General features: G+C 35.7%; 1 protein-coding gene across 3 annotated transcripts in view; it reads left to right on the forward strand.

The window, feature by feature from the left end:
• CNTNAP2 (contactin associated protein 2) overlaps positions 1 to 23,612 on the forward strand; it is a 2,074,761-nt gene that overhangs the window by 1,070,293 nt on the left and 980,856 nt on the right. Inside the window, exon 1 of one of the 3 annotated variants that reach the window (XM_082400460.1) lies at positions 11,334 to 11,471. The exons of the other annotated variants lie outside the window; for them this stretch is intronic. The gene's annotated coding sequence lies outside the window, so the exon portion shown is untranslated. Of the gene's footprint in view, positions 1 to 11,333; positions 11,472 to 23,612 lie in introns of those variants that run through there. 3 annotated transcript variants of the gene reach the window in all.

Raw genomic sequence — 23,612 nt, forward strand, 5'->3', positions numbered from 1 at the left:
TCTAAGCCCAATTAAGACCAATAAAATGTTTGTAAGTTGAATTAAATAACTCTTCTTTATCCCTGGCATAGAGTAAATTGATTTAAGAGAAGCAACCATTGTCTCAGCTATGTTCCAGAGACCGTAGCTTGCAAAAACAAACAAATGAAAACACAAATTTGGTGCCAATATTGGAACTCACATTAGAGAAAGATGGTCTTAATATAGATACAATTTTTCTCTGTATATTCATTAGATTGAAGCACTGTTTTCTACGGTAACGACATAACATTTCACTAAAATATAAGTGTGTTTGGGAGTTCATAAGCTCTTCTAGTGTTTTGAGAAGAGATTTGCAATATTAATGACTATGTTGGGTTTTTTTTTGCATTGATATACTTTTATATATGCATTTGGTTTATAAGCAAATACTCTTTCTAATGCTGAGTTCAATTGACAAGGAAAAAAAATGAATGAAGCACAGATGCTGTACATAAGAACAGAATGTGCAATGCAATTTAGCCCTGTGGGCTTCCTGGGAAGAACCCACTTATCCTATAATAGGTAGAGTTGTCAGTAGTGACAATAATGCTGTTAGAAATCAGAACTAAGTTGTGCTCACCAGTGTTTAACTGACAGTGCCACAATGCCTTCAGGGATGAAGTGCAAGTGCTGTTACCATTCATCTTGTGATTTTTTTTTGTGGTTCAATAATATATCTTCGTAAAACACCAACGACAGCCAGTATTCTGTTGTTCCTGTGAGTGAAATACGATGTGCTTGCAGTATGTTTTGAGGATTCACTAACTATGGCTATGAACACATAATTCGTAATCAAGTTTGTGCATGAGGAGCTGAAATATAAATAGGAACACTTAAGACTGTCTCAAAATCAGATTGCATTCTCCATTTATATAGTCATAGCAGGAGAGTTCAGAGATATACAATAATAAGCCTTGCGTATGTTAGAGCAATTCAGAAAAGGAGCAAAAGCTAGATGGGGACAAAAAAGAGAAGGGCCATAACATTACTGAGGTAAGGAAAAGACTGGATGAGTTTAGTTTTTCAGAAATAAATCATGGAATGGAGTATCAAAATGGGAATAAAACAGTTCTAGCTTAATCCTATTTGAACTTCTGAGTTGTCTCCCTCTGATTTTGGGTTTTGAGTGGAGATAATTCAGGTTTCTAAGTATAATTAATACAAATTTATCTTAAAATTTTGCCCATGCACATGATAAACATCTTTATTGTGGGGATGTTGTAACAAGTCTCTGTTTTACTTACAGCCCATAGCTGCTAGATTTACCTTCTCAAGAAATCTCTAATTATGCCACTTCTTCACTTCATAAACTTCTTCTGAATGAAGTTCAAACTTCTTAACTTGAAATTCAGAGTCCTTCATGAGTTGTCTTCAACCAGTACCTCTTGTCACATATCTCCTGCATGCAAAGGGCTCTTAGGGCTCTTACTGAAGGACACGTAGTCCATTTGTTCATTCAGCAAACATACAGTGAGTATTTTAGCTCTGGGGATTCATGAATATATATATATTCATTTATGTGTTCAAGGAGCTCAGGAAGGGGCAGAAATCATGCAAACAAAATAACCTGCTAAACTTCCATTCCTTTATTCTTAACAATCCCTTCATTTCAAGTAGCCTTACCATCCATTTCCAATAATAGAAACTCTTCCATGAAGTTTTCATGAAACTCCTCCCTAATCCCCTCAAAAGAAAGTAAGCCAGTGCTTGCTTCGGCAGCACATATACTAAAATTGGAACGATACAGAGAAGATTAGCATGGCCCCTGCGCAAGGATGACACGCAAATTCATGAAGCGTTCCATATTTTTTAGGGGCAGTGTATAAAGGATAAAGGAGTCAACATGAAGGGCCCCCCAGTGACCATACGGTGACAGTTTTTAAAATAAAATTACTATTCTACAAATAGAGCAGATCTAACACACACACGAATCAAATATTTGCCCAGGTCAAAAAATAGAACTTTGCCTCCTGTTCCATAAGCTCCTTCCATGAGCTTCATTCTGGTCACACCCCCTTCCCCTTCTTCATAGCCTCACTTTTATAATAATGACTTTCTTGTTTTTGGTTTTTTTGGTTTTATCACCCAAATGTGCATCCTTAAACACTATAGTTTACTCTTGCCCATTTAAAAAAAGATGCATCTCTTAGGATGAAGTTACAATTTGAGCATCAAAAGCACCGTCACCATCATCATCACCGCCACCATCACCACCATAATCATCATCATGGTTTACAGGACAAGATGAGTTTTGTGAAAGACCATGAATTCAAAATGACTCAAAATAGAAAAGTTATTATGAAGCTTGCCTGAAAGATGACTGTAATAGAAAGTAGTGACTATAATAGATCATGTTTATTTTTTATTGATTTTAATAATTAAGAAGGTTTGTTATTTCTTCTATGAATCTTGTATGTTTATAAAGCACAGTCATAGGTCTGCTTTACCTGTTAAGAATAAACACTGGACACTATAAGTCAAATAGCCCCAGAAAATGTAGATGCCAAGAACAGGAAGGACTATTCACTTTGGGCGGGCGCCCACAATGACCAACCAGAAAGGGGGTTCCACAGTGTTTGCCAGATGACCTACAGAGGAACACTACACAGACTTAATCTCTCCACCCCTAGGGGATTAAATCTCAGTGCTAATAGGGGAGGTGTAACTTTTTAAAGCTAAGAGACAAAAATCAATACTTGATTATGATAAGATAATAGGTTATATATAACAATGGCCAAGTGATATTTTTTTTAAAAAAATCAGAGATAAATACTAGGTTGCAAAATTAAAACCCTAGGCATAAGATAAGGCCTGAAATAGTCGCACTGGCATTAACAGGTGTAATTTAACTATGGAAAATTATAGTTAATTTTTATAGTTAAGCTTTTATAGAAAAGCTTAATATAGAAAGGTGGTTTGGGTTAGAATCACCTTGAGAGAAACAAACAAGTATGATCAAGAATTAGTCAGTCAATAAACCAAAGTTCTGCAATCTAGGCAGTTCTGATAAGGTAATCTTTTCTTCAGGATCTGCTAAGAATTTTATGACCCAAGGAAAGGAATAAAATTAATAATGCTGAAACTCTGAGGGTATCTAAAAACAAATATAGAAAAACAAGAAGAGAAATAAGAAAGACATTAAACCTATGATATTGATGCTTTAGAGTAAATTTAAGTGAAACTATAACAATAAGTTCTATAGCCTTTGTTTTATATGTTTGTGAATTATGGTTTCGAAGTGTTTAAAAGGATCAGCTGTTCTAAATATATAATTACAGTTAGTTTAAACTGTTTAAAATGATATGCTTAATAAATCTGTAATCAATATTTAAAGGCCCCAAGAAAAAATTCATTTTCAGTTTGGGGTATTAGATTCATGAGTTTAATAAATTGAACATTAAACAAAGAAAAAAAAAAACAGTAAGCCATCCATTCCAAAGTTAATTGTCAGTTCTTTATTTTAGCACTAGGCAATATTTACTTAATTTACATACATGTACCCTCCAAAAGTCAGTAAGTATCTCTAAAGTCGAGGATAATGTTCCAAATAATCCCTATCCCCTACATTCAACAGAATTTGTAACTACAGAAAAATCACATACCTGTTGAATGAGTAAAATCATTCATGTTTTCTTGGAGGCAGCATCATTCTTATTTCCTCCTTAATCATTCACCGCCTTACAAATGTAGCAGAAAAAAGTTACCATTTCTCTCAACCATGACCTCGGTAGGTATAAAATCAAGTGATTCAATGATTGAAATGAAAAACAACATTTTATACAATTTTATATTGAATGAAATTTTCATTTTTATAAAGGAAAATGAAACATTCCTACTGAAAATTAATAAAAGCATGATGATTTTCTCCATAATATAGCAATAAAATTTTGTTTTATAATTAATCCTTTAAAAGTATTTCAATGTTTTCATAAAGTATTAAGTAATAAAACTTGCTCAATTACCTTAAAAATGATACTAAAATTATGAATAAGTGAAATTTATAATTTTGCATCTATAGGATTTTATAACCTTGCCCTTCTAACAGAATGGAGCTTACATTTTTTTTTTACTGTAAAAGTCAATAAATACAAATTAGCTTCTATCTTGAATATAGATCATTATACATAGCTTGCTAGACACATCCAAAAATATATACTTGAAATAAGAATTATAATGAAGATTATTAAATAACTAACTCCAATTTTAATCACTCTGAACCTTATCTTTGTATTATGCCAAATATGTTAGTAATACTTATCTACATTTCAACATGTTGTTATAATGTACATAAATTTATTAGTGATAGATATACTTGAATTTCAGATAATGCATTAAAAAGTTCTGCACAGGATGAATATTTAAAAATATGATTCAAGGGCTTCCCTGGTGGCGCAGTGGTTGGGAGTCTGCCTGCCAATGCAGGGGACACGGGTTCGAGTCCTGGTCTGGGAGGATCCCACATGCCGCGGAGCAACTAAGCCCGTGAGCCACAACTACTGAGCCTGCGCGTCTGGAGCCTGTGCTCCGCAACGGGAGAGGCAGCGACAGTGAGAGGCCCGCGCACCGCGATGAAGAGTGGCCCCCGCTCGCCACAGCTGGTGAAAGCCCTCGCACAGAAACTAAGACCCAACACAGCCAAAAATAAATAAATAAATAAATAAATTTAAAAATATGATTCAATTAAAAATTATCTTTTCAAAGGAAAAAGTAGATCACGATTTAACTTCTTGAACAGCTGAAGGTGAGACTATCATTCATTCCTAAAACATCGACTCAAACCAGAGAAGATAAATCTTGATGAAAATGAATGCTTTTTTGTAGTAGACATCAGTAAATATTTGATAAAATTAGGCACCAGATCCTCCCAGTTTCATAGTCAGTATTCTTTACGTTTATGCCAATAGGATATAATAATCATATAGAACACATTTTCATCTAGCACCTAACTTCCCTGAGGGAGAGACTTATTCTACCTTCTTAATACCTCATTGTCATTAGATAATAGGAGCTAAATTATAGTTTTGATTATACAGTGCCTAATTAAAAAGAAAACTCATGCTAATTGGGCTCCTCGTGTTGCTATGTACACCAGTCCCAAGAAGATCCACCCTCATACCACACACTACTCATTTATAATCCTGGTCAGCTTGTTAATAACCTTCCAAAGTCAACAAGGATCCTCCTGCCCCATGTCGCCCGCACCAGTAAAACGAGCCTGAGTTTGGTAGCTGTGCTCTAAGAACACATACTCTCCCCTACCCGCCAGGCTGTGGGCGGGGCTGCTTTAATCTCGTCCGCAGGGGAAGGGGCGGAGTTTTCCGGGGTAGGCGGGGCGGGCTGCTCACTGACCCCGCTCCCAGGGCTGGGTGTGGCGTCTCTGCGCAGGCTCGCTGCCGCGGCCATCTTGAACGGAGGTGTCGTGCGCAGAGCTTCTGCGCACGGCCCGCGGAGCTGAGGTGACGGCAGCAGCCATTTTGCACCAGGAACGCCGTTCTGAGGTGCTGGGGAGCGAGGCCTCTGCTCGCGGTTCCTGTGAGCAAGTGAAACTAGACTAAGCGCAAAGGAAAAGAGGAAAAAAGGTTAGGCTTTATCTTGTTACCCAGATTTTATTTTTATTTCCCGAGAATTGTTAACGGGCTGCGCCGGTTTAGCCAGTTTAAATGCTCCAAGAATGAAATCATTGATGACGCCATCCTTACAGCGGTGACGTTATTACTAAGCTTTATTAGAGTGGAATATGTTAATATTTACAAGGTGTTGGAAAGAGGTCTGTCCTCACAGGTGCAGGCACCGCCTGGGTAAAGGGATAGGATTTGTTCTTAATATGTGTGTAGCATGATGAACTAATTCAACTCCACACGGAAACAAAGTGATCATTCCCTTTTTTTAAACGATGTAAATAGTGTTTGATTGTTTCCCAATGAACAGAGCTGATGGGAAACTATGTCCCGTGTAACCATACGTTTTTGTTTGAGCCGAGACATGGCCAACGTTGAAAAACCTCTGTTTATAAACAGACAAAATCAATAGTGAAAAGAGGGCCCAGTGTCCAATTCCTGTTTGTTCGAATTCTTTTTGAGAACTCGTTGGGAAGAAATAAACAACTGACTTGTGCACAGGAAAATAGTAACAGAAGCCCTTTTGTGCCTTTGCTCAGTTCAGAGACAAAAACAGAGGTAAGACAGCCTCCGGCAGATCTGCCTCATATTCAGGCATCTCTTCCAGCGACCACGGTGGAAGTCGTGCTCAGTAAAATGCAAACGGGTCCACTAAAATGCCAAGAGTTTCATTTTGTTTTGATGTCTTTCTCACAGAATAACAGTGTTCGGCTTGGTTTTTTTTTTTTTTTGTAGTGCCCTTTGGGAAAGAACATTTTCTCTTTTAAAAGCCACACAAAGCTTAACACAAGCAGCTTCATTGTTCTCTTTCTCAGGAAGCTAACAAAAAAAGACTAATGTGTTCCTGAATGAAGCTATTCATTGCTTAATAAAAACAAGAGTTAGTAACAACAACTGTTACACTCACATTAACCTTATTTTCACGCTTTAACATAGAAGTTGCTCAGGTGTATTATATGTGTACCATAATTTGCTTTAAAAAATGCTGCTGGGAAATACAAATCTAATGAAACAAAAAGTAAGATATCTTTTTTTTTTAAACAATGTTGTACAGGCGTACAGCAGAGTGATTCAGTTGTCCATATACATGCATCTATTCTTCAAATTCTTTTCCCATTTAGGTTATTACAGAATATTGAGCAGAGGTCCCTGTGCTATACAGTAGGTCCTCCTTGGCTGTCTGTTTTAAATATAGCAATGTGTCTTGTTTGTTGTTATTTTAGAAATTTGAGTTAATAACCAGTGTTAAGCCCAGCTACCAACACTCAAATTTTGGAAAATGCAAAGTTGTAATACTGATAATAAGTGCAGCTCTGGAAAGTGGAAAAAAATCTTTGACTTGAAATCCACAACCCTGGGTCTTATTTCCAAGTTTGCGAAGTATTGCTTGATATTGGCAGGACTCTTCACTTTTTGAGTCTTGATTTACTCATTTGTTCATTTTCAAAGTGGGGAGTAGCTCTGGTTATCCACAGAATGACTAGTTATTTGTTTTATAATGTTCACATATAACTTTCTTCAAAGTTCATAATAAATAAAGGCTGATAAAGACAAATATCATGAACTTCTGGTGCAAGATTTTTATAATAAATCATAAGCATGTGATGTAAGAGTCCCCAACATCACTTATGATTATCTCCCTTGGAAGCAGGTGAATTCACAAAATTTACAAAATCTATTTGTGAAAAACTTATTTTGAAGACTAATCTTCTTTAAAGGCAATAGATGTATTAATAATCTATGCTCTACGAGGTCAGGAGCTTTTTTTTTTTTTAAGATTTATTAATTGATTGATTGATTGCTATGTTGGGTCTTTGTTTTTGTGCTAGGGCTCTCTCTAGTTGCGGAGAGCGGGGGCCACTCTTCATCGCGGTGCGCGGGCCTCTCACTATCGCGGCCTCTCTTGTTGCGGAGCACAGGCTCCAGACGCGCAGGCTCAGTAGTTGTGGCTCACGGGCCTAGTTGCTCTGCGGCATGTGGGATCCTCCCAGACCAGGGCTCGAACCCGTGTCCCCTGCATTGGCAGGCAGATTCTCAACCACTGCGCCACCAGGGAAGCCCAGGAGCTTTGATTTTGATGTAAGCCTAATGTCTAGGGCATTACCTGTACCATAATATTGAGTCAGTGAATGAAAGAATTCACTGACTATATCCTCTTTCACTGTATTCATGGCATGATTTAGTTCGTAACTATATTCTTCATGAATATGTTCTTAATGAATATATTCATTAAAACACTGAACCTGTGACCCTAAGCTTCTGATAAATTGAATAACCCTTAAAATTCTACTAATATATTCACATTTATTGAACCTACTTAAGAGAAATATATTCATGAATATATTCATGGGAAGAATATATTCATATTCACAGAATATATTCTAGAAGAATATTCCTTAACACAGTTCCCTGATAAATTTGTAAGTTTGATGAATTTAGTGAATTAGTTGTTCATGAATTGATTCTTTGGATAATTATTTTTGATCAATCACTTTTAGAGAATTGGTTCTCAGTGAATTGACCGAGAGCCCCCTCTCTTGACTCTGATTGATATATCATGGGCAGGTAGGCTACTGGCTATTGGAGCTCACCACCTTCTAAACCTGGGGGCAGAGATATCCTCCTGTGAAACCTCTGTTGAAGGAGGGAAAGAACCCCTTCTTCCAAAAGGAGAGAGGTTAGAGGCCAAAGTCGACTTCAGACCAAGAGCTACTTAATCAGATTCCACCTTTTCCCTGAAGTCTGTCTTCTTATTCCTCCTCGTTTTTCAGAGACGGTGGCCTTGCCTTGGGGGTTTGTTAGCAGGTGTGAATACTTAGTACAATTACTAAGGACTGAGCTACCTACAAAGGGTACACTGGCTTTAGCTATTAGTCTTAGAAGTGTGCTTTGTATTTATGGTATGTAATATGAATATAGTATGTTCTGTGTATACTCTATGTATAAACAGTCTAATCTATATAAATTAATTACCAGCCACGTGACTTTTTTTTCTCAAGTCATGTATGCTTTTTCAAATTTATAACCGCAAAGGCTTGGCCTCTCATGGAGAATCACTGCTGTTGTGAGCCATAGTTTCTGATGAAATTATTCTCTCTCAGGTGTTTGAGAGCAGAAACAAGATTGTGACAACTCTCAAACTAAGTGAGCTGTGACAGTGGTGAGCTCATGAGCTCTGAGCGTTAGAATATTTGAACCATTTTATTTTACCTTTAAGTCTAAGATACAGAGACGGTGAACTCAAGAAAAATGGAAACAAAGCCTAAAAGTGAAAATTTTAAAGGGAAAGTGGTAGACACTATAAAATTTAGAGAGAAAGCAAACAAAGAAAGTGAATATTTTTATATCAGAGGGTTTTTCTTTCTCTCTTATGAGTGAAAGCAGTGTGCATTCCCTGTATCTGTGAGACATGAAAGGGCCATAATCATGGTTGATAAGTTAATCAAAGACAGGAAAGCCCTTAAGTTTAGAAATGAAATTAGACATAATGTGAAAAATGACATCACAGTTAAAAGCCCTTGAAAGTGCCCTGAAGTCACCTCAGAATTTTTATGAAGTCTTCACCTGGTTGTAGTCCCCCAATAATCTTTATTTTTCTTGTACATCACAATTCATGTTAAATTAACGGCATTAATAGCTATCAGATTTGCTAAATTACTATTGTTTTAATATTCGACAACTGTGTGGATACTTCATAATTTTTTGATGGCTTCTGTATGCATTTATCTCCTGACTCTTTAAAGATAATAGTGGCCTCAATATTGTCTACAGTTTTACTTATTTCAATTAGGTTATACATCACATAGACTCTTATCTTGCTTTATTTTTATTGAAATATACTATTCGTATAGAAAATGCACATATCATGAATGTACAGCTTAATGAAGTTTTTGAAAAATTGGACACATCTATGTAACCTTCACTCAGATCAAGAGACAGACCATTACCAACACTCCAGATTGCTTCTGAAGTCAGTAATTGATTTTAACTAGAGGGTTGCTCATATAGCAACCAATGCTGAACAATGTTCAATAAATAACTACTAAAAAACACGATTGTGCTATATGGTATGGAAGAAAATCCATGTATAGATATTTCTGATGTTATCTTTAGATAGGATATGCCCTGTTAATAAGAAAATGATAAATGTTTATATAGAATTTTAGCACTGTAAGGCATCTAATCTCCACAGATTCCCTCAGATAACAGCCTTTGTGGGATTCTGCTGTTTGACATCTTCTTCCTAATCCTTTATTAGTATTCCAGAGAATTTCTGCAATAAAGGACAGATGCTCTTGCCAAAAGCCTTACTTCTATTTTCAATTTGCCAGTATTTTCTGGGACTCTACCTCTTACGTTAAATCACAGAAATGGCAAAGAATTCTCTTTCAGAATTGAAGCAGTGAAAGATCCTAATTCCTTCCACAGTGCTGGATCCACCCTCCAAGTTGGTGTGCCATCAGTTTACTCTCATGTTTCCATGAAGCTATCTGTGGCCCCCATCTTCTGTCCACTATAGTACAAAATTCAAATGACTGTCTGTCTTTTCAGCGTGGATTCTTCTCTTTTCATCTCAGGCAAAGTCTCTTCCATGTACTTTGAGTGGTCCATGACCATTGTGTTTAATGCTTAAGAGTCAGCCAGCAGGACAAGTACAGATTTATAGACCAAAATATACAACTTCAGTTATATCAGTATTTGCTTTATTAATATGCTCCACATAACTTTTTTTTTTTAATTTTTAATTAATTAATTAATTTATTTTTCCTGTGTTGGGTCTTCGTTTCTGTGCGAGGGCTTTCTCTAGTTGCAGCAAGTGGGGGCCACTCTTCATCGCGGTGCGCGAGCCTCTCACTATCGCGGCCTCTCTTGTTGCGGAACACAGGCTCCAGACGCGCAGGCTCAGTAATTGTGGCTCACGGGCCTAGTTGCTCCACGGCATGTGGGATCTTCCCAGACCGGGGCTCGAACCCGTGTCCCATGCATTGGCAGGCAGATTCTCAACCACTGCGCCACCAGGGAAGCCCCGCATAACGTTTTTTAATTGATACATTGTCATTGGTTTTTCTATTCCCCTTTGCAGTACATGAATGTATTGTAGTCTTAAGTGTCTAGAGCTGAGAGGAATCTTGTAATCAACTGGTATGAATCATTCATTTTACTGATAAAGATTTCTGGGCCAGAGAGGTAAATGTAATATTAGTGTCCATGCTATCCAAATTCTAATCTGGCTCTCTTTTAGTGTATCACACTGCACTCCTATCTTATGTGTCCTGTAGTGAATTTCACACATATGTGCACACATATATACAAATACACACACACAACTTGTATACCTAATGCAAATCCATGAAACCACACTAAAAAATAAAACAGCGGTTTAAAAAATTTATGCTCTAATAATATATTAATTTTTAAAATATTATTTTTAATTTTTAATCTTATCCGATGCTTATCTTGTCCAGATTAAAATCCACAAGAAAGGATGGATGGAATAAATTTGTAACCTAAATATATATGAAACATTTTTTATACAAGTGTGATTTCAATGTGCTTACCTGTAGCATTTTTCCTCTCCCATTTTGCCACAAGGGATGAGAAAACCTACCAAAAGGCAGTTGACACTCAAAAAGGATTGTTGACTTGAAGATTGCAGCAGAGAGTAGTTTATAAATATCTGGGGACATGCCCTTCATTGTTCAGTGCTCATTAGTAGTCCAGTTGGAGGAAATGACACTGAGCTGAAACACACAGAAGCTGCCTCTCACACTAGGAGTCACATAGTAGAACAAGTAGTAGAGAGGTTGACAGAAAAACAACTACTTGTAAAAGGTAGGGACTGAATCTTTGCCTACGTTTGTGACCTAGGTACAATAGCTAGACCCTACCTTTGAGTAAAGGGTGAAAATTATTCAGTGGCAAGTATAAAAACAAAGTTCTGTTAAAGGGGAGTAATGCAGAATTATTTGAAATGAGAAACTATGGTTTTATTATGACTTTTATGATGCAATTTAAAAATGATTTATATTCAAATCATAAAATGTTATACCTGAATATAATATTTTAAGATATCTGTTCCATGCCAGGACTCTGCCCGTGATTATCCTCTGAACTCAGAAATTTCTGAACCCCTGAATGTCTGGATAACTTCTCTAAATTAAGAACAGTTTTCTCACTGGGGTTATCCAGCACACACAGGTATAAAAAAGTTCTGTTTTAATCAAAGCCACTTACGTTCACAGCTCTCTATGGTTATGATAAAACCAAGACTTTGAAAAATATTTAGAAGAAAAGAGGGAATTTTGTTATATGTACTGTTTTAAAGAAAGCTAATCTTAAATTCTGACAATTGTTAATTTTAAGCTTTGAATTTATTTTATTATCAAAATTTAGAAAAATGAGAAAATGGATTCAAGAATTAACCTGGGCTAAATTGCTATTATTATCTTCATTTATGCTGTTCCTAGTATTCTTTCTCGAAGATATTCTTTTTGCGTCACTTCTATAATACCGATGGGACAGAATAGAAAAACAGTCATTGACTGATAGTGTCATGTAGCTCTGTTTTCTCCCTGATGTGTAGGAGGACAGGAACAGTGTGCCTTTGGGACATGGATGAGATAAGGTACTCTGTAATCATTCTAGTATTCACGAGTGGGGTTATGCTAGCCGGGAAGATGGGGGATCAACAGTTTTAACAGCCTATTATAGTAAGGCTGTGCACAACAAGGGAGTGCCCACCTTTGGGATCACCTCTTGTCAAAGATCCCTAGCTGGATCCCCAAATCGTCTCAGCTACATTTTGCCTTCCTCATTTATCTTTTATTTCTTTTTCCTGAGCCATCTCACTCCAGTTTATAAAATATAGGGAAATGTTTCATAGCAGTTATAAAAATGTATGTAAAGATATTTAAACCTCATTAGATGGTACAATAAGGCAAACTTTTTGAGACCATTCACTGTACAGTAGCTAGCGTATATCTTTAAAATAGCATCATGCCACTTTCTGCATAAAACATAGGTTTTCTATCACACTTAACATTTAATCTTCTAATTACAGCTTACAAGGCCCTTAACTTATTATACTATTGCCTATCTTTTTCCTCCCATTTCTCAATCCTTCCCCCTTAATCTCTGTACTCAAACCACTGTAGTTATCTTAGGGCCTGGTACTTAAGTACAACAAGCGTGTCTCCCTTCAGGGCGTTTGCATCAAATTATCTCATGACTGGCTTCTTTAGGTTTTAGGTTTCAGATTCACTGTCACCTCCTCAGAGAGTTCTCCCTTGTCAATCAGTCTTATCCCATGAATCTCTCTATCACAACATCTGTTTTATTTCTGTTCTAGCATTTATCACCATCTGAAATTTTACCTGTTAACCTATTCATTATTTGTCTATTGTCTGTCTCTGCACATAAGAATATAAGCTCCAAGAGGGCAAGACCTTTTCTTCTTCACCGTTATATCCTGGTGCCTAAAACAATGCCAATTACCTGGTAAGAGATCAATAAATGAGTTCCGAATAAAACTCTAGAAGAGCTTAGGCTAGTGGAGGTAAATTTCCACGTTATTCTCCTTAGATTCTGAAAAGTTAAACTGAAAGGACAAGGCTGCCAAATCTCCATCAGCACAAATCAGAGAATTTAGCGGATGATGATCACTTGCTTCTTCCTTTTATACTTTTTCACCTTCAATCATAGCATCACAGCAATCTGAATGGTTTGCAGTTATTTATGATAAAAGCTAGAGTAAAATACATCAAATACTAAGTGTAATGTCTCTTGGTGTAATGAATCTTTTTTTTCCTTTATTATACTTTTTTAATTTTCCAAATTTTCTTCAATAAGTTTTATCTTAAAGATGAAAAAAATTATAAAAGTTCTCTGCTTATGATCTGAAATCCATTTAAGCTACCATTGCTTAATATGCCTTTATCTGCCCTAAGTAGATACATGCACAACTCACAAAATATGATGTCTTCCTTTTGTAAAATTTTGTAAAATGTGAAGATGATATTCACATAATCATATTACTACTAAAGATACTTGCTTTGGAAGATTGTCTCAAGAAAACAGTCATCATTAAAATGGTCATAAATCTTTGAATGAGATTTTGAAGTATAATGATCTTTGGCTTTCGGCTGGGAATCAGTAATGGTTGAAACAATTTTTAGAGGTTTTTACATGAAAATTTAGTCTTGGATTAGTTATTTTAAGTTTTTTAACTTCCTAAAATATTGATATCAAAAAGTTAAACATAATAATACAGAGTCTCATTGGGTTTCCCCTGTTTAGTAGCAAATAATGGTATGTTCTATATTGGGTTTCTCATTGTTTGATAATGCAGTAAACAAAGTATAAAGTGGTCATTGGATAAAATTTAGATGAATTTAAAAATGAATATTATCATTCCTTTTATCTGATTTAAAATGTTTATATATATATATATTTTAAAGTTGGTTCTTTTTTTTTTTAAAGGGTAATTATTATTATTTTTTTTAATTTATTTTTATTTATATTTATTTTTGGCTGCGCTGGGTCTTCATTTCTGTGCGAGGGCTTTCTCTAGTTGTGGCAAGTGGGGGTCACTCTTCATCGCGGTGCGCGGGCCTCTCACTATCGTGGCCTCTCTTGTTGCGGAGCGCAGGCTCCAGACGCGCAGGCTCAGTAGTTGTGGCTCACGGGCCTAGTTGCCCCACGGCATGTGGGATCTTCCCAGACCAGGGCTCGAACCCGTGTCCCCTGCATTGGCAGGCAGATTCTCAACTACTGCGCCACCAGGGAAGCCCAAATGTTTATATATTTTTGAGGTAAAAATTATAAAGTACATTTGGTTTTCATTATTCATCATAGTTATATTCTGCATAGTCATTGTAAACACTCAATTAGTGAATAATGAACCATTGTTCCTACAAGAAATACAGAGTTAGGTTCCTGAGAACCTCTGGTCACAACATTTGCATCAATATATAACCTTGTTTTTGTATTTGCATCAATACAAACCTTGATTTATGTATTTCTGTTTAACGTTACCTTGTTTCATGCATATAATTGATTCATTAACATTGAACACACAACCAACAGCATTATAACTTATACCTGAAAGAAGTTTATCTAATGTACACATTTCCTCTTTGTAAGGCACATCACAGCCTTCTTGCACTTAGGAACACTAAACAGCATTTCAGCACTACATTTGGGGACCACTTTAAATGGCAAAATTGACAAAAAGCACAAAAATGCAAAAAAAACGTGGCGCTAAGTATACAGTGAAAATAACACTTGATTGCAGGATAAGAGCTGAAACAAGAAGGCAAAGAGATGCCTTATTTGACCTCAGCTGGGAACTTGTGAGTCGAGCAACTCCAATTTTTCACCAGTGTGTTCATGCATGAGTCCGTGAATGACCAGAGTGCATCGCCGTATTGATTTTGGGTTAGAAATAAATTTTAGCAATAAGGTGAATTCACAAGTACTGAATCCACGAATGAGAATCAACTCTGTGAAATGCACAGATCTTAAGAGCACAATTCAATGGATTTTGAGAAATATATACACTTAGGCAACCAACACTCCAATCGAAATACGGAACATTTCATTACCTCAGAAAGTTTCCTTGTGCCTCTTACAGCATGCCCGTGTGCACCCTCCCCCCATAGGCAACTCATGTCCTGATTTCTATCACCATAGACTGGTTCTGCCTGTTCTAAAATTTCCTATAAAAGGATTCATTCAGTATATTATTTTTTTGTGTCTACATTCTTTCATGCAAAACAATGTTGTCCAAACCACTAGTTCATTCTTCTTTATTACTTAGCAACATTTTCTTGTTTGAGTACACACTGTATGGTTATACAATTATTTCCAATTTAGTCCCATTATGAGTAAAGCTGCTGAAACATTCCCGTACACGTATTTTTGCAATGTGCATTTTGATTTTGGGGGGAAAATACTTAGCAGGGAAATTGTTGGGTCATAGGATTAATATATGTTTAACTTTATTTAAAAACTGTCAAAGAATTTTCCAAAGGGACTGTACAATTTTGCATCCCACCAGCAATGTATGAGAGTTCACATTGATCCAGGTCCTAGTTAGTCCTTTTAATTTTTAGCCACTGAAGTGGTGTAAAATTGTATGTCATTGTGGCTTTAATTTCCCTGATGACTAGCAATGTCAAGAAATGTTTCACGTGGCTATGGGTAATTAATTTACCTTTATTTGTGGTATGACTTTTGCCCATTTTTGTCTTCCAGTTATTGACTTATAAGAGCTTTTAGTGTATTTTAGTATGCTCCATTTTCAGATGTATATGTTGCAAATATTTTCTTCTAGTCTGTCTTGCCTTGAATTTTCTTAACTATGTCTAATGATGAGTGGAAATTTTTAATTTTGATGAAGCCTAATTTATCAAGTGATTTTGATATCCTCTAGGACAGCCATTACCAACATTTTTGGCACCAGGGACCGGTTTCATGGAAGACAGTTTTTCCACGGATGGGGGTGGGGGGCAGGGGAGGGATGGTCCAGGCGGTAATGCGAGCAGTGGGGAGTGGCAGATGAAGCTTTGCTTGTTCGCCTGTCACTTACCTTCTGCGGTGCAGCCCGGTTTCTAACAGGCTGCGGACCAGTACCAGTCCTGGCCTGGGGGTTGGGGACCCCTGCTCTAGGAAATCTCTGTTAACCCCAAAGTCCTATGTTATCTTTCAGAAGCTTTATAGTTAGGCTTTTATTTTTGGGTCTAAAATCCATCTAGAATTAATTTTTGTGTGTTGAGTAAAGTAGAAATTGAGATACATTTTTCCCTTTATTTATCCAGTTGTTCCAGCACCATTTTTTGGAAAAAACAAAGAAACAAACATAAAATCACCTTTTCTTTCCCCATAGAATTGCCTTAGAGCCTTTTCCAAGAAACAATGGATCACATATGTTTGGGTCCGGTTCTGATTTCTTTATGGAATACTATAGCTTTATAACAAGTCTTCAAATCAGATGATAAGTCCTCTACTTGTGTTTTTCTTTTTGATGATTTTGAATATTTAAGGTTTTAAAAATTCCTTATAAATTTTAGAATCTTCTATTTTTATTTCTACAAAGACTAGTGTTGAGATTCTGACTAGGATTGCATCGTATATATCTGTTTATTTAAAAGTTTAATTTCCCAGCAATGATTTGGAAATTTTGGTGTGAAACTTTTAAAGCTCCCCAAATGACTCTAAGGTGCAGACAATGTAATAAAATCTATTAATCTGGGCTCTTTCTTTCTCAAAAGATTCTGAGTGCCTGAAAGGAAAGAATTCATCCCATCTCTAAGATTCTACATATTAAATTAGTGATGGAGTCATATCTAGCAACACAAAAAAATGTCATGCAGTAGGCTCTTCCCAATGTGTATTTCTAACTTAAAGCTTCCATTCAAGTGGTTCTTTCAGTACAAAGACATATTCCAAAGTGACGTTCTACCTATACCAGTACAGAGGAGCATTTGCCAGTTTCTTCAACTTAAAAAATAAAAGTATTTTGTGCCTACCCAAGTATCGTATTACATGTTCTGTCAGATTGCAGTTGATCATATTTAATATGGTTTGGATTGATGTGTAAAAGTGAGCAAGATTAAATTGGATTGGTTTCCTTATGGGATTTATATAGATAATATAAGTAATAGTATGTGGCATATCTACATAGAGATGTATATTCTCTTTTTTCTTATTGCATAAATAGGTAACTGATAACTTACGAGATATATTATTAACACCTCAGAGAATACTGTAACCACCTAAAGACGGATTTTATAGTCTCTGAGATTTTTCTCTCAAGATTAAATGTTGAGCAAAAGACTGAAAACTCTAGTCACTGTAATTTTATTGAAGCATTTTCAAACAGATGTTACATCTTGGTTTGTGACTATATTTTAAATACTTTCTTTTTTTCAACATTCATTAAACCAGTCTTCTTTTGTCTCTAATAAGAGAAACATCTGTTTCTTCTTGTTCAATCAAAGCAGCCACCTCAAGAGTCTTACTTTAAAAATAATACCATTAGAAAGTCAGCCTGGATAGAATATGCTTCATTAACATTTTACATTTGTATACAAAACAAGTTTTTCTAGAAGTTATAAGTTAGGGAGATGCTAGAGAAAATATTGTAAAACAGTTTCGTTATTTTATGAAAGAATTAAAGCCAGAAGCTGGAATATGGCTTCAAAGATGTTGGTTTTAGGTTAAAAAGTCTCTTTGTAAAAATGTCAGTTTTCTTTTGTAATGTACAGTTGAAAAGTTTTTATGATTATGAATTAATGAATAACTGGAGGTATCTATCATAAAGTAAATTCAAATAATCTTTAAGTGTGAAAGTACATCAAAATTGTTGAATAGTGTATATTTTTAAAACAAAAATACTTTGGAAAATATGTACTACAGTTCATATCAGTCTCCTCAAAATTAGTCATCAGGTGAAGTCCTTGCTTGGAATTGGATTTGATTTTTGGAAATATTCCACAGACATTCAGAACCACACCTATTGAATAATCTAGTTGAAAACAAAACACATTTTGCGGAGGTGAAAGTACATCTGTGACTATGATGGAATAAGACCTATTTTATTGTATAGCTCAAAGTTGGCTTTAGAAATTGTTGACCCTGATATTAACAAGAGATATATATTTAGCTACTTTCCCAAATTCCTCAAGACTTTTCTTGTACTATAAAATTCATATGGGAGGTGGGTATTTATTCATAAAGAAAACCAATGTTTATTCATTTCATAATAGTTAATACTTATAGAATTAATGTACAACAACCCAAGTTGGTATTTAGAGAGCTAGTCTTACTCACCGAATGTGAAACAATAGCTAATATCTATTGAGAGCGAACTTACACTGTGTGCCAGGCACTGTTCTAAGTGACAGTGTATATACTTAATTCTCAGAACTCTATGAAGTAGATAGTGTTATTATTTCCATTTAATAGAGAAGGAAACTGAGGCCTAAAGAGGTTAACTTGCTGAAGGCTCAGCTATTAGGTGAGCAGAAATGAGATTTATATCCGGATGTCTGACTTAAGAGTCTGTGCTCTAGACCCTTATACTGTTCTGCCTCTCTGAGGGTGAGTCTGTAAGTCAGACACCCATGGCTTCTAATCTACTTCTGTCTCTTATGGAGCATGTTACACGTCAACTTGAATAAAATATGACCGCAAATGAAAGGCAATCCCCCATTTTCCCAACAAGATAATTAAGAGTACCTTTTGGCTTAACTTACATGTATAAACTTTTAGGGCTGTGGGTGAAAATGTCTCTAATATTTAATTACTATTGTTTTTAAAATTACATACATAAATAATTTAGAAAGTTCATTTTTCACTCTCACATTTTGGAAATAATTTTGTTCAAATTTCTTCACATACAGCTTTAACATCAGTGTCTTTGTCATAACTTTGTGAGTCATCTAACACATTTTTGCAGAACAGATCATCTTCAGCTCTAAATTGTTTGAATACAGAAATTTTTTCCCATGTCTAATGCTGTCACTGGACATGTTTTTCTAAGTTTCAAGTGCCCATTAGCATAATGTTAGGACACTTTTTTTCAGTTGTCTCATATGTATATATTCATGATCTCCACGTTGCTGAGTTATTATATTGCTGTCTTGTTTAGAAGGCTTATTTATAACTACACCAATATTTGTAATTGCAATGCAGTAACCCCCAAAGAAAAAGTACTACGTTTAAGTCTCTGCTTTTTTCTTTGTAAAATGGGACTCAACAGCCTTCTTTGTTTTTTGACCTAATGGTATAGATACAGATATGCTGTTTCCTAGCTGCTAGGCACTGTTCTAATGCTATGCAAACCCTAATTCATCTACTCCTTAAAACCAGTCTACAAAGTGGATACTACTATTTGATTTTAGAGAGGAGAAGCCTGAGGCACAGAGAGGTTAGGTAAATTGTCCAGGTTGGCGAGGGCCAGAGCAAACACAGGCAACCTGGCTCCTGGGTCAGTCCTCTTAGCTGCCACACTATTTTCCTGCCCTTCTGCCATCTTGATTATTGAGAAAAGACAATAGATTGACACATACAGAGTTAGGTAGTGCCAGGCACATACCAGGCTCTTAGGAAATGTTAGCCGTATGAGACGTGGGTCTCTTTTTTAAGTATCAGTAACTAGCGTCCTTTTTTGGTTTGGTCCTGAGTCACTCTCCAGCCACCAAGACCCCACTGTGTCTGGGATTATGGGTCCCTGGTGAGTCTCTCTATTCCCTGGGACATTCATTGCTCTAGAATATTGAGTGAAGGGATACCATCTCTTTAATAGCAAATGAGAAGTGATGCCTTAATCCTATTTGGTGATGTGTTCTTTGTTGTTTACAACTCACAAATTTCTAATAAAACTTGGGATGATGATACATTTTTTTTCTTAAGACTGTATTGGTATTTTAAGTGTATATCTTATGATCAACTGCACGGTTCTGAGTGAATTTTACATATTGAATTCTAAAAGCTCTTAAATTTCGTTAATGTTCTGTTTCATATGAATTAAAAATTACTAAAGAATATTGTTAATTTTTAAAAATGCCTCAAAGAGGCTATTCCATATAGTTTCTCTGAAGCAAAACAATTCTGTACTACTTCCCAAGTGGCAGGTGGCCCAGGAAATGGTAAAGGCAAAACTCAGTAGTCCGTGTTTCATACAAAGTTGTTCAGGTCTCCCTTGCACTGAAGGGAAGGGACACAAGAGGAGGGAAATTATGCTGAAACTATGGCATCTTCTTTTTTCGCACCATAAAATTTAATGGCTGTGTTCTGAGTGGGAAGAACTACTGTTTGATTGCAAAAGGTCTAGATTAGGATCTCAACTCTACAAACTGACAAAAGATAGCATGTTCAAGATCATTGATTGATCCACTCATTATAAAATGAAAGGAGTGAACACAGAGTTCTCTTTGCTGAGTTTCACAAAGTATGGAGATGATTTAAATGAATGCTCCTGGGCTTACTTTAATATGCCTTAGGGAAATAATGCTAGAATTTGCTTCTCTACTTATAAAATTTCCATTCAAATTACAATTTTAAACATTGTGAAAGGTACCCCTTTCACAAAGGGGAGAAACATCAATGTAAGAAAATACTAAAAGACATGTAGTAGGGGGATCTTCCATTACAACAAAAATCTGATGACGCAAATGCTGAAAGTTGGCAGATGAAACCGGATCGGTGTCTCAGTTTATTTACAACCCTGATGCTGTATGAGACAGGGGTACTCCAGAAACTCCCTCTAGATGTGGTGGCAGATGGAAGTGTGTGTGTGTGTGTGTGTGTGTGTGTGTGTGGTACAAGAGAACTCTGATCACAGATGCACAGAGTCTATATACCATGTTTAGTTGTTGTTGGTTTTTCTTTGTTTGTTTGCTGTTTATAAGAACTCGGCCTCCAGAACTAGATATAGCTGAGTTCCAGTTCTTAGTTCTGACATTTACCACATATGGGATGCCTAAACGTTATTAGATTCAGTTCTCTCACCTATTTATTGGGGATAGTAATTCAAAAACATCTTTTTCTGTGAAATATTGTTTTGAACTGTTAATGTTAATCGTCAAGAGGTATGTCTCAGCAATCTATGATAGGAATGGGCCCCAAATATAATGAAGTTCATTCTTCAGTGGGGCAAGGATGACCTAATTTCTCAAAAGAAAATATGTCACTTTAAAAAATTTTTCTTTATCCACACGTTATTAAAAAACTCTCTTGATGATTAACATTAACAGTTCAAAATAATAATTGGAATTAAAATGAATAGAAATCACACCTTAAGCTCAGATGCTGCAGTGGCTGCTATCAACAAGGCTGCTTTTATATGAGGTCCAATTTCTGTAGTGATTAAGTTTCTTGAAAAAATAAAGTAACCTTTTTATTTTAATCTGATGGAATAATAGGCCTTTTTGTCATGAACAGTTAAGCTGGTGATTTTCCCTTTAAAAATTAACTTTATGATGAAGAGGTTTTCATTAGAATTTTTAGAAAGGCTTTCTGGTCTACCGGTTAGAAAAGAAAGCCCTGTCGCTGAAGACAGCTTGTAAGTGACTTCCTCTGAATATGTGACTATTTAGGATTAAACATTTGTAACATTACTGTCCTTGGGACCCATGCCCCAAAACTGCATTTCAAAGCAGGGTTCATCACATTGTAAAGGCAAAAATAACAACCAAAATCAAAACCATATACTTCTATGGCTAATTAACACTAACCCCAGTTTTATAATTTAACAGAAGATGTTATAGTGACAGTACAGTCTTCCATGAATCAGTTTTGTGGGAGAACCCAAAGGCAAACTACTGGAGAAGGAATTGTTTCAGTAAACGCTACTTCTTGTCTGACAGCTAACTGACTTTACTTTTAGAATAATACTGTATGTTTACATAGTAATTTCAGTACAAAAAAAAATGTATTTGTATGTATTATACATTTCATAATTTGAAAATTATTTAGTATTAATTACTTTAGAGCTGTTTTCCTGTTTTCCTCCATTGAAATAAAATGTGCTCAATAAATGTCACTAAGTTAAAATTTGAAAATCCTGAAAAAAAATACCTGAGGGATGATCATTTGTAATGATATTTACTAGTACAATGTTAGTTAATACTACATATACGTGACTATCTTCAAGCCCCAAGAAGCCTTAATTTTTTTCTTTAAAATGGTGTTTCTGTTTAATAATGTAAACCAGTCACTAGTTTATGCTTTTCCTATGAAGGATGACACAGTAAATAGTATAGGCTTTGTGGGCCATACAGTTTCTGTAGCACCTGTTTGACTCTGTAGAACAGACAATGTGTAAACAAATGAGTTTAACTGTATTCCAGTAGATTTTATGTGGACACTACATTTGAATTTTATATAATTTTCACATGTAATTTAATATTGCTATTATTTTTATTTATTTTTCAACCATTTAAAATGTGAGATTTATTTTTAGCTCTCAGGCTGCACAGAAACAGATGGCAGCAAGCAGTATTTAGCCTATAAGCTGTGGTTTGCAGACCTCTGATCAGAAGCTTGGAAGCCATCATTCGTGCTTCACTGATGTTCTCTCATTCCATTTTTGGATACCTTTTCATGCTAGGCTTCTCTTTCTTTTGTGAGGCAGAAGTGTACCTTCAATAACTTCTACCTATGGATTCTAGATTAAGCCATCTGGAGTAGTCTAGAACAAAATAGTTTCCCTTTGCATAGGCCTTTATAAGGTGAAAGAAAGTCACTTTGACTCACTTAGATTTCTGTCTCTCTTAGTGTTCCTTAAACTCTTTCAAGATACTTTTGTTCAAAGGCTGTTCTCCTCTCTTTACTCCTTAATTTTTTAAATTATTATTTGAAAAAAGAACACAAACTAAACAGAAACTTTATGTTATTTTCTGTCCAAAGAAGAACTAAATAGGTTTTCTGTTTCTGAAGACCTTTGTACTAGGCAAGAGTGGAATATGATTGTTAGGGAGTTGATTTATTTTGTTGGTGTTTATCTGTTTAAATATAACCTAATTCATTATAAAGATATCTTATTTGTAAATGATCAGATGATCCTGGTATCATTTCCCATACCTATTAGTGGTCAGTTAGCACAAATAACTGCTGTAGGGAAGGAAAACTTCCTTTCTTCCCCTCTAGGTTCTTTGGCTAATCTAAGAATTAAATTGACATCAGACAGATTACCAGGAGGAAAACAAATATAATTTTGTATGTATGGGACCTCTCCGAAATATGAGACTCAAAGAAGTGACCAATGTAAGCAGATTTTATACCTTTTAGCCAAAGAAAAAGATTAATTTTATAAAGAATTAACAAGACAAAGAAGTTTTTGGGTAACTTTGGTAACCCAAAGTTTTGGGTTTGGGGTAGTAGATTAATGAAGAAGTAACATGGTTTGTTTATACAGCCTTCTTGGCCCTAACTTCCCTCTCTCTAGTGATAAGGAAGCCTTGTACCCTC

This window comes from Balaenoptera borealis (assembly GCF_965194805.1).
Source record: "Balaenoptera borealis genome assembly, chromosome: 7".
Lineage (NCBI taxonomy): Eukaryota > Metazoa > Chordata > Mammalia > Artiodactyla > Balaenopteridae > Balaenoptera > Balaenoptera borealis.